Raw genomic sequence first — 13,960 nt, 5'->3', positions numbered from 1 at the left:
AGGGGCAAAAGCACTCTATCATAACTCCTCACTCCGTCTGTTTTTTACAATGGTGCGATGAATGGAAGCTTGTGCCCGTTTTGAGGTCTCAGAGGGATTTGAGGACAAGTAGAATGGGGCAAAGGAGGCGTTTCCTTTCGTTCACACTTGAACTCTGCCCATCCATGCTGAACCTCCTGGACGCTCATCTCTTCTCAGGGCCATAGCAACAGAGTAATAGGGTGGGGGACATTAGGACTATGGCGAATAATGGGTTGATTGAGTTCGGATAGAGGGCCAGCGCATCACTACTATTAATATAATATGTTGTGCCAACATTCCATTTTAAACTGTTTTGTGTCCATAGGTTTAGTTCAAAATGTCTACCAAAAAAAAAAAAAACAGCAGGCCTACATCTAGTTAACCACACCTTCACTTAATAATGATTAGTCATGATTGTTCTTACATAATCCTTGAAGTTACAATTCCCAGTAAGTGGCCAACAGTTCCCTGCACATTGTGTTGCTGAAGAAATTTTAAGGTGCAAATTTGAGGTCGTCATACATGATTTGATTACCATAGCCTACTGTGCACCACTCACAAGTCAAAAATGGCCTTCCTCTGTCTTCAGACATGATTTATTTTAAAATTCAGCATTGAAAGGGATTGCATTCCCCAGGAAGACACATTTTTCCATCTAATTGTTGTGGACACCATTTTCTTCCATTTTGCCAGTGGGATTTTCAGGATGCATTCTCACAATACAGGACCGTGCGATAAATTGTATATTTGAAGAAAATAGAAAAGCAAATAATTCAATATCAAAATACAATTTTCTCTCATTTTAACAAAATACGCAATTTACTTTTTACTCACATATTGTAGGTCACAGTCACGTTGTCTGCGCTGTATGACATTCAGACAGCGGCAATGTCAACATTTTATGGCCTCTCAATGTTTATTGTGCAAGATATCATCATTATTCCACCCCTACTCTAATACACGCACACAACAAAATTTTAAAAATGACATTGTTGAGAAGTCCAGAAAGAACCCATTCCGTTATACTGCTATCACGGCAAAGTTGTGAATCCCCTAACTTTCGTTTTGGCTTCCATTGCTGAACTTGGACATTCTTCTTAACTTTTTAGTGACTGATGTTAATTTCCACACTTCCAGTTTAGCCATTTGCTGTTTACTGTAAATGGAATTTAAAATTAGACCCGTATGACAGGAGGTGCTCTATTCTGAATGACTGTGTTCTACATGATGAGAGTGCTTCCTATCATGTTTTTGGGTGTGTTGGACCAGCCCGATGTGAATACATTCTGTATCCCTCCGGATGTCCCATGATGTCCCTGTGTGATCCAGAATAGGCGATGGGCGTTTCTCCGTTCACACTCCAACTCTGCCCAACCATGCTGAACCCCTGTGGCCTTCCTCTTTTCTAAAAGCATCATCCCCTCCACTATTCTTGCAGCAGAGTAATGGAGTGGATAACATTAGGGTCGTAGCGGCTAATGTTGGGCTAATGGGAATCAAACAGATGACCAGCCCACCTCCAAGTATTATGCCTGCGTGTGTATGGAAGACATTTTTCGGACCAAAAGGAGGACTGTCCGAGCACCGGTGGTTTTTACTGCTGTCTGAGCTGCACATAATAGATCCTAATAATTTTCTGCTCACTGCTAATCTTTCTGTTACTGCAACTGTGGAACTTGATGAATTCCATCTTTCAAATATGAAAAACGATCAACTCGCTGTTTTATGTGACTCCGTTTAGCAGACATACGTGAGGTTCAAATAGGATTACTGTTATATGGTAAACTGACCCTTGTTCTTTGTGTTTTATCTCATATTTGATCTATCTTGAGCGGTCTCACAGCTTGTTCATGTCTCCTACCTGGTCAGGATGTATTGGAAGAAGGCCATTATTCAAGATAGAGGTGTTATCCATGCTGGGCCGACCTGTATTGATCGCTTGTGAGCAGAGACTGAGTGGGGGAGAAGGACTATTTGCTTTAAAGTTCAATGCTTCTCCACGGCTGTTAGTGTTGCAGCCACAGGAGCAATCAATATCTGGACAGGGACCCGCGTCATGAGACACGCTTCCCATTTAGAAACATAATAATGCTGTGCTGATGCTGTTACCCCACAGCCACAGCTTGTGTTTAGTTTTTTTTTTTCCTCCCCTCCACTGCCTCCCTTGTGTCAAGTTCTCCTCTCGCACCTTACAAGCGGCTTTCTTATTTTCGACTGTAGGCTGGGTTTAGCGGGGTGGGCTGGAATCAGTGTGAATTGTAATTATAGATGATACACATGGCTGGAAGGGAGCGATAGAGGGGAAAAACACAACAGAATAAAAGGCAAACAGTCATTTGCTGTAAAGGTACGGTAGGTGTCACAATGTAAGCGATTATGTCAAGGACAGTGGCGGAGTTCCCTATTGTGTGCATGTCTGTTTTGCCCATAAAACAAAAACATATACCGTATAATGAAATGTGCTCCATGCATTTCTTGGCAGCGGTTCAAATGCTAAGGGGGGGGCGAACAAAAGGCTGCAATTGTTTCTAGTTCAAGGTGTGTAATATACAGAGCCGTACATACTTAATGGGGTATTGTCAGGGGGTTTGTGCGAGGATATTAATGCCCTGGTTGGTCCAGCCTATTTGGTGCAGTGTTGCTCCCAGAAGGGAAGATGAGGCCGCACTAACTACTACGCATTCCTCAATGCAGCTTCTCACCCTGAGGCCCCGACTAGAGGTCACTCGTTTTAGTACAGGATACATTTTTGTCGTGATATACCAAATGATGTACTAAATACATGCCCCCTCTTCTCTCAGCTCCCCCCTTCGACTTACTCCTCCCACCCCTCCGTTGGTAAACATAAATGCCTCATTGTGTTTCAAGCGCTCGGCCTCTTTTTAAACCCTCTCAGTGTCTCTGCTCATCCCTCTGTGTAATCCCTCTCTACCCATATGCATATGTATAGCTTCTCTATGGCTGTGCATACATTTTCATCCGACCCCCCTTTTGCCCCCTCCTGCGCCTGCCACCTCTGCTCCACTCAGCCCTGCGATGAATCTATTTATGTTTGAACGTTTTCACTGGCATTTGAACTCATTGCATCGATTTTTTTTTTTTTTTTTTTTTTTTTTCCACAAGGTGAGTTGGCGAGGCAGTTCTTTATAGGGGCTGAGATCGAACATCTAAATATTTGACTAAGAGGTTTCTCACATTGTGTCGGCTGGATGACAAATACATAAAAATGAATCTAGTGGGCATTCCGGACAAGAGAGAAGGGGAAGGGGATTGAGTGATGTGATGAAGCAGTCGGGTGCAGAAACAAGCGTGAAAGCTGCAGTCCTCAATGTAGGTTGCATTTCACGTAGGATCCACAAGAGGGTGGTGCTGTACAGTCCATTCTAAAGTCTTAGTCTGATTATGGTATGAAAACTCCCAAAAGTCACATATTATTAGATATGCACGGTTCAACAACCTTCACTCTTAGGCATTCAAAAAAAATAAGTTATGTACTTATGCTTAAGTTGCCACCCTGAAAAGTTAAATTGATTGTCCTTGCACTTTTTCAAGTGCTGCTATTGTGCTGGTGTGACAGTAATTACATGCTAAGCTGTCAGGGACATCAAGCAAAAATGACTTCCTTCGCATTGTCAATCCATCTTTTTTTTTTTTTTTTTCCTGAACAAAAATGTGCCTGACAGATAAAAAGTGAATGGAGAGGGGTCTTGACCGATAGGAGGAAAAATGTGAAATAATTAATCTCCATGAATGTCTACTAAGATTATAATTTCTGTCCAATTGGGGAGAGTGGGTGGCAGAGTCCAGGGTATAAAGCCCACCAAGGTTTCCCAGGCAAATTCTTTGTCCCTCTACAGTCGGTGATTTTAGACCTCTTAACGTGATGCTTGTCTTTCGCCCATGTAATGCTGTCTTGCTATGGATGATGCCCAGCATGGTATTAACCCTCAAACAAGCTGAGGCTCACATGCACCATCTCCCTTTGAACCGCCATCTTCAAATGACTCATAAAAATCCCAATAAAGTAAAATGCTGCCAGTTATTAACACAAAATATACCTAAACTGTACATTTCCGAACAGTGGTCCGCCTCTGCCCTTAAATTCCAATTCGGTCCAAAAATATTGTGATTCAAATTGGGGAAATAGCGCGGAAATGGAGAGAATGCTCTTCATTTTTCACTTGTTATCAGGAGTTGTTTAAACGGTTGCGATGACTGATCTCCGCATTGCATCTCCCCTTTTAGCAAGCCGTCTGCCTTCACCTCTCTTGTTGCACCACAGTTGTATACTGCCGTGGGATTTGCAGTCGTGGTGTCTGTTGTCATGGTTTTCAGAGCCCATGCCAGATGTCATAGTTAACTTTGAGGGAGGAAGAGAGAAAGAGCGAGCGAGCGAATCATGCTAGAGGCTATTTTGTTGTCAGTGATTTAGATGAAACACAGAGATGTTAGAATGTTAGACTTGCCCCACAAAGCGTCTCCGTTTTCCTGCCTCTTTTTTATTTTGTGAGATAGTAAATTTACCTTGAGGGAACGCAGCCTTTTGCTCTGAATACAAGAGCCACAGAGAGCACATTTGAAATTGACGATGAATTATCACAGGAAAATGTATGTATTAATACTTTGATGTAATCACAAATGAATAGACAAAATCAGAGCGAAACATTGTTTTGTCTGTTTCATCTTGCATGACTATAGACCTATTTGTGGAAAATCACAGCATACTTGTAGTCCAAGTGTCGTGATATACTGTACTAGTCCTAATTATTATTTTAATCGAGGCCATGTCCTGCTGTGCAACATACTCAGTTCCTACTGGAGACCCAAAATGTGCCAAATTTATGAACACATCGGAATCAGTCTGACATGTACTGTAATCTCCTCATGTAGATTTTTTTATGTGTACAATTACGTTATTGATTCCCATAGAATGTAATGCATTCAAATTGCTGAAGGATTTCATGAAATAAACTGTAAATAACAGAAATGTAACACTTCAACACCTGGCAAATACATGTTCATAATATATACTCCCTGTAAATTACTTATTTCAAAACTCCTGCAATCACATTTTGGAATGTGTTGGATGACTCTCCAAATATGATTTACAACATCATTAATTTGGTCTTTCAATTTGTGATAGGTTCTCAACTCTCACAGCACAACACTTTTGATTTACCAGCAATAGTTGAGTGAAAATTAAATACAATCTGATTTGAAAGAGATGATCAAATTATTGTACTTGTAGTTACCTAAATTAGTTAATTACCTGTGTTAAGTTTTCCTTTCATATGTACATTTTGCGTAGTGAGATGAGACTGATCTGACTAACGCTTTTTATTTTGAAGACAATTCATCTCCTAGCTTTTATTGGTTTAATTTATGGGAACACAATTCCTACTACCAGCACTGCGGTAAACATCGTTAATCAAAATACATTATTATAATGAAGCTGTTTTTAAAGGAAATGAAAGTGGGTCTATCCTTCCTTTGTTTAATTTATCTGTGATAAATAAAATCTACATTTGATTTTTTAACAATAGTTATGTTTAACCGTAAGATAGGGACAGCGCTCAATATTTGACTTTTTTTTTTCTTCACTTTACTCTTTGTTCTTATTCATGGAGACTGTACAATTAATAGTCGCTACAAATGGCCTTAACTGGTAATAGATTTTGTATATTGTCTTTTGTATATTTTTTATGTCCGCTAATTTTAATGGAGGAATTAAACCCTCCTCATTCACTTGTACCTCACTGCCCTCCTTTCTCCATGAGGGATCGCACACCGCCGACTTCTTGAGAGCAATTTTTTAATGAAGGCCAACGTGCTGGATGACACATACGGTTGAACGTGAGCGATCTCATTTAGGAGAATTACATTTGAATTTATTGGGGTTACTTAGAGGGGACATTGAGGCCGTGACCGGGCCACAGAGTTTAGCACATGACTGACTTATAATAGACAGCAACAAAGGCATTGACTGCAACCAAAGATGTCTGAATGCTTAGAAACGGTTTACATGGTGATGTGCGTACTCGAGACATGTTTGTACATGTTTGAAATTGAAATTTGTAGCAGATTTTGATTAAGCCTGTTCCAATTCCTTCTTTCATCCTCAGCACTGCATCCAAGCCATGTTGTTGTGCTGTTGTAATGTTTGAACAATTATTACATTCTTGTGAATAGATAATAGTATGTAACGAGCTTCAGATTTAATGCCACATTTTCAATCACATTTTGTACATCGGAGATGCTGAAAAACATTTTTTTTTTTTTTTTTAAATTTGCATCAGGAAACAGCACACGACTTAAGATTGGCATATTTGCATTGATGTTTATAGGAAGGAAATTGAGTACTCAAGCTTTCTTTGTGTTCTGTAATCCTTAAAGCTTTGCAACAGTGATCTACTTGCTTGCATGCCTCACGCCTAAATTGCGTTTGAGGATTGTTTCATCAACTAAACCCAGGTTGTAGGAAACTGTTCAGAAGAGTCTCTAAACATTTGCATGGTAAGACGGAGTAACAAACCGGCAACATCCACACACCGTGCATTGCCGAAGACAAATAATATATACAATCCATCCCTCTGCCCACGTGCATTTGTAAATACAGTACCTGGTAAAGACGGATGTTGACAGAAAATCAAAAGCAATGTAGCTGTAGAGGACTATAATGCGACTTAGCTCCACTTCACAAGCCCTCTTACAAAGATCTACGATTTGAGAACAATCAATCGCTTCATGAGAGCTTGTTATGTTCCCAACCATAGGAAACATTTTTTTATTTGTTTCTGCACCAAGCTGATTACACTTCAACACTATATGTAAGCATTCTTGGCGTGTGTTTACACGGCAAAAAGGACCTGTAGCAATGTTATTTATGAGACTCCCACCTTTTCCCTTTTTCTTTTCCTTGTTCAATGACATACAAGCAATCACTGCGAAGAACGCACAATGAAGCAGAGAAGTGTTAGGCAGCAGACGTGCCATGCTTGTTAGTAAATTGTCACAAAGGAATTTTAAATATTCGTGTAAAAGGCCGCTGTGGGTTGTAGCTATTTTATTGCTATTGAAAAGTTGGATTGAAAAACATATTTGCGATAATTTGACAGAGAGCAACTTTAAGAATCATCTCTGGTGTGTCCAACGCATCACTACTGCAGCAGTTGAGTATTTTCAGTCCAAAAAGTATTGTTCGGAACTAGCATTTGAACGCTATTTTCATCTCTCTGCAAGGCTGATGCCCAGGGCACCAGCCTCTATTAGGCCCCGTTTTTGTTTGTTTTGCGTAAATGACCGTTTAACCGTCTTTTCCAAACCCTGACGCCTCGCCTGTTATTACTGCCATTGTCTCCCCCTTAGTTGTCTACATGTGTGAGGCTGGGCCCTTTAATATGCGGAGAGCTTTTCCAAGGCTTTCCTACGGGCAAGCCGGTCTATGTTTATTCCTCAGTCAGAATGCCTCCTTTCCACAAGTTTGACATGCCTTTTTGTTGCCATGGTAAGCCCTCCCTTAAAATATATATTTTTGCTTTTGGCCTGGATGTCTTTTTATCTCAGTGGTTTAGAGTCTGTTGCCCCCAGGGCCAGATTTAAATGTGTGTGGGTCTTCAAGGATTTTTCTGCAGAAAAGCCGTTTGGATCGCAGCCTCGTCGCCATACAAGTGCGACCGAATTGTGTCATTTTAGGTTTTTGAGCTATCGTTGGAACCAAAGGAAAGTCCAAAAGAGAAGCAAAAAACACAAGACAAAAGCTGATGAAAATGGACCCGATTGGATTATGTCAGACTTGGCATGTGTCTCGGTATGAGGGAAGTCGTCGTGGTGTCTTATCGCACACTGCCTTGCAGCTAAATGAAGAAAGAAGGCATAGCGCAGCTAGCCTCCTGGAAACACAACAGCCACATCAGAGCTGTAAATACTGGCGCTGCTTGATTTTTGGACACAAAACAGGAAGTGACATTGCGATTGAACTTTCGAGCAAGATTATTTACTTCTTCTTTTTAGGATGCTGTTTTTACTAGGTCAAATGTTATTCATAAAATCGCATGAAATTTCATCTTTGGGATTTGGATTCTATCAAAGTATGGCGGTCATACATGTCAAATTGTGATTGTGGTATATTGACGAGGAATAAATGCAATGTTGGCTACGTTAAAGTCAGCCATGTAAACCACTACACTACCATTTGTGCTTTGTCGCTAAAATCCACCCACAAAAATCATTATCAGTTAACCCATTAGGTACGGGATCAGATTAAGCTCTTTTAAATTCAATTTCCAAATCACGCATTTTGCATATCATTAATCTTCATTTCAAATGCATTCCTTGTTAGTGCTCCTCAATATAATCTATAGGGTCATAACTCCAGAGCTGCTTATTTACAGACTTCTTCAGGTATTAAGGCCGATTAGGCACTTAATGTCTCTTAATTGCATCACACCTCCTGAGCACACTGTTACCACATTTCTCGTAAATGCACAGTCTCCATGAGGTGCTTCTAGTGTCACTGAGAACCTCTTTAAGTGGACTGTGACATTTCCCAATGTCCTCGTTTAGCACTTTCTGTGTGTGCTGCGGGTGTGAACCGATACTCTGTGTCAGTCAGTGTCAGGGACAGAATGGCACAAGACAGATAGCAGAGGTATACATAAGCAATGAAGCGTTAAGGATTAGACTACAGGATGTTAAGAGACACACTGGAGAGAAAGTAGTAAAATGGCCTTGAAATTTGGGTTACGCAGATGAACAGGTAAAAACAGGACTTTGTGGTTCTTTGCATTTTGAAAGGTTGTGTGCATATGTGACAATGTTTTTTAAGTAGATGGCAACTACCAGTGCAGTGCAATTGAAAAACTGAAAACTTCTGTCAGGTTTTGATTCCCCACATACAATTGCGTAATTAAAAAAAAATTGAACTCTATATATATATATATATATATATATATATATATATACACACACACACACACACACATACATACATATATTGTTAAATTCCCCAAAACTCTAGGGTAATGATATCAGTGGTTGCCGCATTGGTTCTTCGGCAGAAAAAGCTTTGATTATGGTTAAACATTCAAAGTGAAACGCAAGAGTTGTGCAGTGAAACCCGTTGATTGAACTCGAGAAATGTGTCCGTGGACCCTTATCTCTGATGGGATCACCCTTGCCAGAGGATACAAACCTGTGTATCCATCATATCCAGTCAACCAACTGTAGCACCATTACAAATGCACTCACCCCTGTGATCTGATGTTCACAGCCTTGAACACAAATAAATAGAAATGTCAAAGATATTGCTGAAAAAGAGAGTGAAGAGGTCATCCACAAAAGGGTCGTCTATGGAATAAGTCTTCCAGCTGGCCTTGATGGCTTGATGCGATTAAAATACGATGATCTAGATTAGAATGTACATAGTCATTCTTCTGCATTAGCACAGGTCATGGTCGTGGCATCATTTAATTCACACTTTGCACCTGCATATGAATAGAACAAGGACAGATTGAAGCTGAATGGTCCATATTTTTTGTAATAAAAATTATAATTGTATTTAAACATAATAGAGTGTAAGGTCATCATTTACTAAACTATATCTTAGTCAAAGACTTGGACATGGAAGGCAAAGAGGAGATGGTGTACATTTTCGTATTCCCCAAATTTATAAACAGTCCAGATCAAGGACGACATACACCTTTTAAATCTACCAAAATGTTACACTTCATCAACTTTGATTGGTTAACACTGCGACATTCAAAAGGAACTCTTCATAATTTAGAATCTGTTGGCCAGGTTACATCTAAATGTTTAAAAGTCAAGTGAAGGAAGGCAGCAGTTAGACCTGAAGTTATGTCCTCCAAGGGAACTTTACAAAGATCCTCTACTAGATTTACGGCCACTTACCTTGGAGCCTGAGTCGATATTCATAAACATGGCTTCAAACAAAGCCCCCATATACTAGGCTTGCTTATAAATAAATACAGATATGCCTCTTTTACAGACAGCCACAATCTAAAGTATTACTGCCAGCATAATTTTACCACCTACATTAATATTTTACAGCACGTTGTATTTTACCGCATTGAGGCTTAAACGTCCATGGCCATCCTGGGGATTTTATCTCTTGGAAGTTATTAGACAAAATGAACGGCTTGCTTTTGCACTCAACCGTTTCATAGATAACATTTTGACAAAATGAATAGTCAACTGCCTTGATTTACTTATTTGCTTCTTGATACGCTGTTGGATGGATGGACCTTCGAAAGACATTGAAGCCAATGACACATTTGATGCTAGCGTAACGTTTTGGTTTTTTTTATAGATAAAGTATGACATCCAATGCTTTTTGATCATACGTTCAGTTAATGCTTGCATTCATCTGTTTGGCGTGGGGATTTCCTATAAACTCTGCAGTCATTTAAAAATGTTTCCCCCTTTTACATCTTAACAAGTGACACCCAACCTGTACGGTGTATGCCTCATTATGTTGGGAATAAACTGTAACATCTGCATGTGTAAGTGTTTTGTGCATATGGCTGCGTAGTGATTTAAGTGCTTCAAGTGTCAAAACAAGTCTAATGAGCTAGCGCAATAATTATAAGCCATTTTTCTCTCACTTAAGTTAATTGAGGCTTTACATTACTGTTAGGCTTACATTCACTCTTTTTACTGTTGCGAAAATGTTTGGCCAGCAGAGATCATTTTGATAATTTAGAATTTTTCATTCGTACATGTCAGTGTTTTAATAACTACCTATCAACCATACTTATGAGCCTCAACAAGCCACTACAGATGGGGACCATTGATTAGATGTGAAAATCTAAATTAATCCTTTCCAAAAGCATTTATGGCATAAATAAATATTGTTTAGGGACATTTTAACTCCATTTAAAAAAAAATAATAAAAATGTGGATAACCTCACCCTTAAGTTTTGTTTGCTGCATAGTAACTACCAAAAAATACATACATATATATATATATATATATATATATATATATATATATATATATATATATATATATATATATATATATATATATATATATATATATATATATATATGCACCTTTCTATTTAAGTTCGCACTTTTGTATAAGTTGTCTATCATGTTTCTTTCTCCTCTTTTCTCACTTTGGGATGTGTATTTGGAGGGCTTTGTAAAATTACCGTCTTATCCAGGTGAGTAGGAGTTGATCCCCAGGCCCTTTGCTCTTTTCAGGAATCTCTAAGGCTATTGGATTCTCCTGGGGCTGCGTTTCACACAGCAAATTGATGTCTCTGCCTGGAAATGACACTTTCAGCAGGATTTGCCATTCTAAACCACCTCAAGCTCATGTGATCTCACCCATTCATTCTCAGAGGGATTGCCTTAAAATGCTCTGTATCTTCACAAGCCAATGAGCGAAAGATTGCTCCAACAGAAACCTGATACATATCCAACAAGGGAAACAAAAAAATTACTTTATCGGAAATGTAGAAATAGGTTTTTTGCTCCGATCAAACACCAACTCTGCCATGAATAATTAGGTGTGTCTTGAGTTAAGTAAGTCATGAGGAGGATAAAGCATGAAGTAATCCATAACAGCAGGCATTTGCATTTGAAGGTACATGTTCACCATTTGTTTTGTTTTTTTGTTGCCTTTCCTCTAAATACAAATGAGACTACAGTTTTGTTTTGTTGAAGAAAAAAAAATATAATTTTCAACAACAGCAAAAAGTCTGTCAAAAATAAATAAATAAAAAATGCGAGTTTCTGCCCACATCAGCATGTGGCTGATTCTTGCTGCTTCTGGTTTGGCCAGAAGAAAATTAACCCTTTGTTATGGCCTCCAATGAGCCTAGACCTTAATATGGTTGAATATGTGTCCGGTCATCCAAATAAGTCCATGCACAAGATGAAGTCTCAAAGGGCCCACAGTTGACAAAGTTCGGTGACAACCCCTGATCTAGACCACCCAACCGGGAAAGGAAAAGCCCAAATCCCTTATCTGGGGGAAAAAAGAAAAAACCTTGTGAAGGGACGCATCCCGCGTTGACGGCAGCAGACAAGTTCCGGTTGCATTCAAAGCTTCCGCTTCTAACTACGGACACATTTTCTCTTTAGTTTAGCTTCTAGAATCCTGTGTCACATTGTGGCCACTCCTGGTTGGTTATTGCACTTTTTGCTGCTGTAAATAGTAAATCCTTGTTGCAAAGAACACCGCATGCTAGCAGAGCTACGTCACACGTTAGTTGCCATGACTACAGTTCTTTGTAGTCTTCAAATTCTTTTTCTGCTTCTATTTCTTTTCTACTTTCTTTTGGCAGTTGACATACACTTTTAGGCCAATCCGAACTGTAATTTTAATGTATACACAAGTCACACCTGAGTATAAGTCACAAGACCAGCCAAAGTATATAAAAGAAAAAAGTGAGAATTGTAGTGCAAAAAATACGGCAATCCAAATTATGTGCCCACTTTAAACACTATATTTTATAAATTTGCTTACCTATTTTACGTTTGGATACCTCCAAATTATGTCATTCAACACTCCACAGAAAAAGAGGAACGCTGTGACCATGTTGCCGTCTGGAGGACTTGCCATGATATAATCTGACACTGAAGTAGGAGGAGGAGGGAAAAGGTGTGACCGAGAATCCCTCCCGTGACTTATTTTCAACCCCTAGTCTTTTTGGACCTGCACATTTCTCTGAGGGGGCTCTACACACTGGCATAATGGATAAGGGTGAGGGTGTGAAAAGAGCACCTTAAGGCTCCACATTCAACTCCCCCAATCTCTCCTACACACACTCTTGAGCTGTGAAGACCCTCTTTCTTTGCCCCACTAACATGGGAGCCTTGTAATAGGCTCTAATTTATAGGGAGGTGTTGGGGTCCTTCTGTATGGGCTGAAGGGATGTGAGAGAGAGGGAGAGAGAGAGAGAGAGAGAGAGAGATTACATGCATGCATTACATGTGTGGTAGAGCGGGGGAGGAGGAGATGCTGTGAAGCGGTCCAGGGCCCGCACGTAATGAGTCATTAATTTCTAAGCCGTTTTGTGGCAGTTGGCTCATTACTGGCCTGCAGAGGAGCCGGAACAAAGCTCCGGGTAGGTAGGAGGTGAGCTTAAATAGTTGGGCCTCAACACTTCCCAACAAAAGGAGGACGAGAGCTCTGAATGGCACTTGGAACAGATGCAGTAAAAAAAGTGGCAGATGCAAATTGCTGGAGACAGAGTCTTCCTTCAAGCACTTTTCTCTCTTTATGTTGTCAGAATGCACCCTGAGAGTCTAATTAGTTAGTGAGGTGTTTCTCCTCTGATAGGGCCTCGTTATTGTGGTTATTGTCACAAAGAGGATGCGTTGGAACACACATATGTCCGCTTTCCCCGGTGGACCCCGATCACTGCGACACTTTAATTAATTTGACTATTTTCATTACCCTATAGAAAATGAAGGACGCTCAATATTTGAATGCTCACAAACTCTGTTGTATATATTATGAAATATGATGAAACAGTAAGAAGACGACACCCTCAGGTAATTAATTATGTTTTTTAATAATGTGTTCTCCCCACAGGAACAATGATTATGGACAAATTGGCAGCAGTTCGGATGAGAATGTGATCATCCCTCGCTTTGTGGAGGTTTTGGACCAAGTGTCACCTGTGGGGCCAACCACAGTCTTGCGTTGACAGGTACAATAATGGAGTGTGCAATGCATTGATTAAAAGAAAAAGTGATTAAAGTGCCATTTTACAATGTCAGCATTTTTAACGGTCCCTATTTTCATGCAGTGCTTATATGACTGCTCGTAGTCCTTACAGTTGAAGACTTTGAATGCAAAATCAGACATCTGTTTTTTTGTGAATTGAGAGAGAATAGTTTTTTTTTGTTTCAAATTACTAGGTCCAGGTTAGCGCTAATATTTTTATTTAGTGTAGTCTAATTTCAT

General features: G+C 39.7%; 1 protein-coding gene across 3 annotated transcripts in view; it reads left to right on the top strand.

The window, feature by feature from the left end:
- LOC147147315 (uncharacterized) overlaps nt 1-13,960 on the top strand; it is a 315,327-nt gene that overhangs the window by 108,467 nt on the left and 192,900 nt on the right. For 2 of the 3 annotated variants that reach the window (XR_015086958.1, XM_086031864.1), the window contains exon 8: nt 13,586-13,703. The gene's annotated coding sequence lies outside the window, so the exon portion shown is untranslated. Of the gene's footprint in view, nt 1-12,563; nt 12,650-13,585; nt 13,704-13,960 lie in introns of all 3 variants that reach the window. The other variant, XM_086031863.1, reaches the window with a different exon arrangement.

Source organism: Filicampus tigris, chromosome 5, assembly GCF_054856515.1.
Source record: "Filicampus tigris isolate MCC_2025a chromosome 5, RoL_Ftig_1.0, whole genome shotgun sequence".
Classification (NCBI taxonomy): Eukaryota; Metazoa; Chordata; class Actinopteri; order Syngnathiformes; family Syngnathidae; genus Filicampus; species Filicampus tigris.
This window is presented reverse-complemented; position numbering and strand designations above follow the sequence as displayed.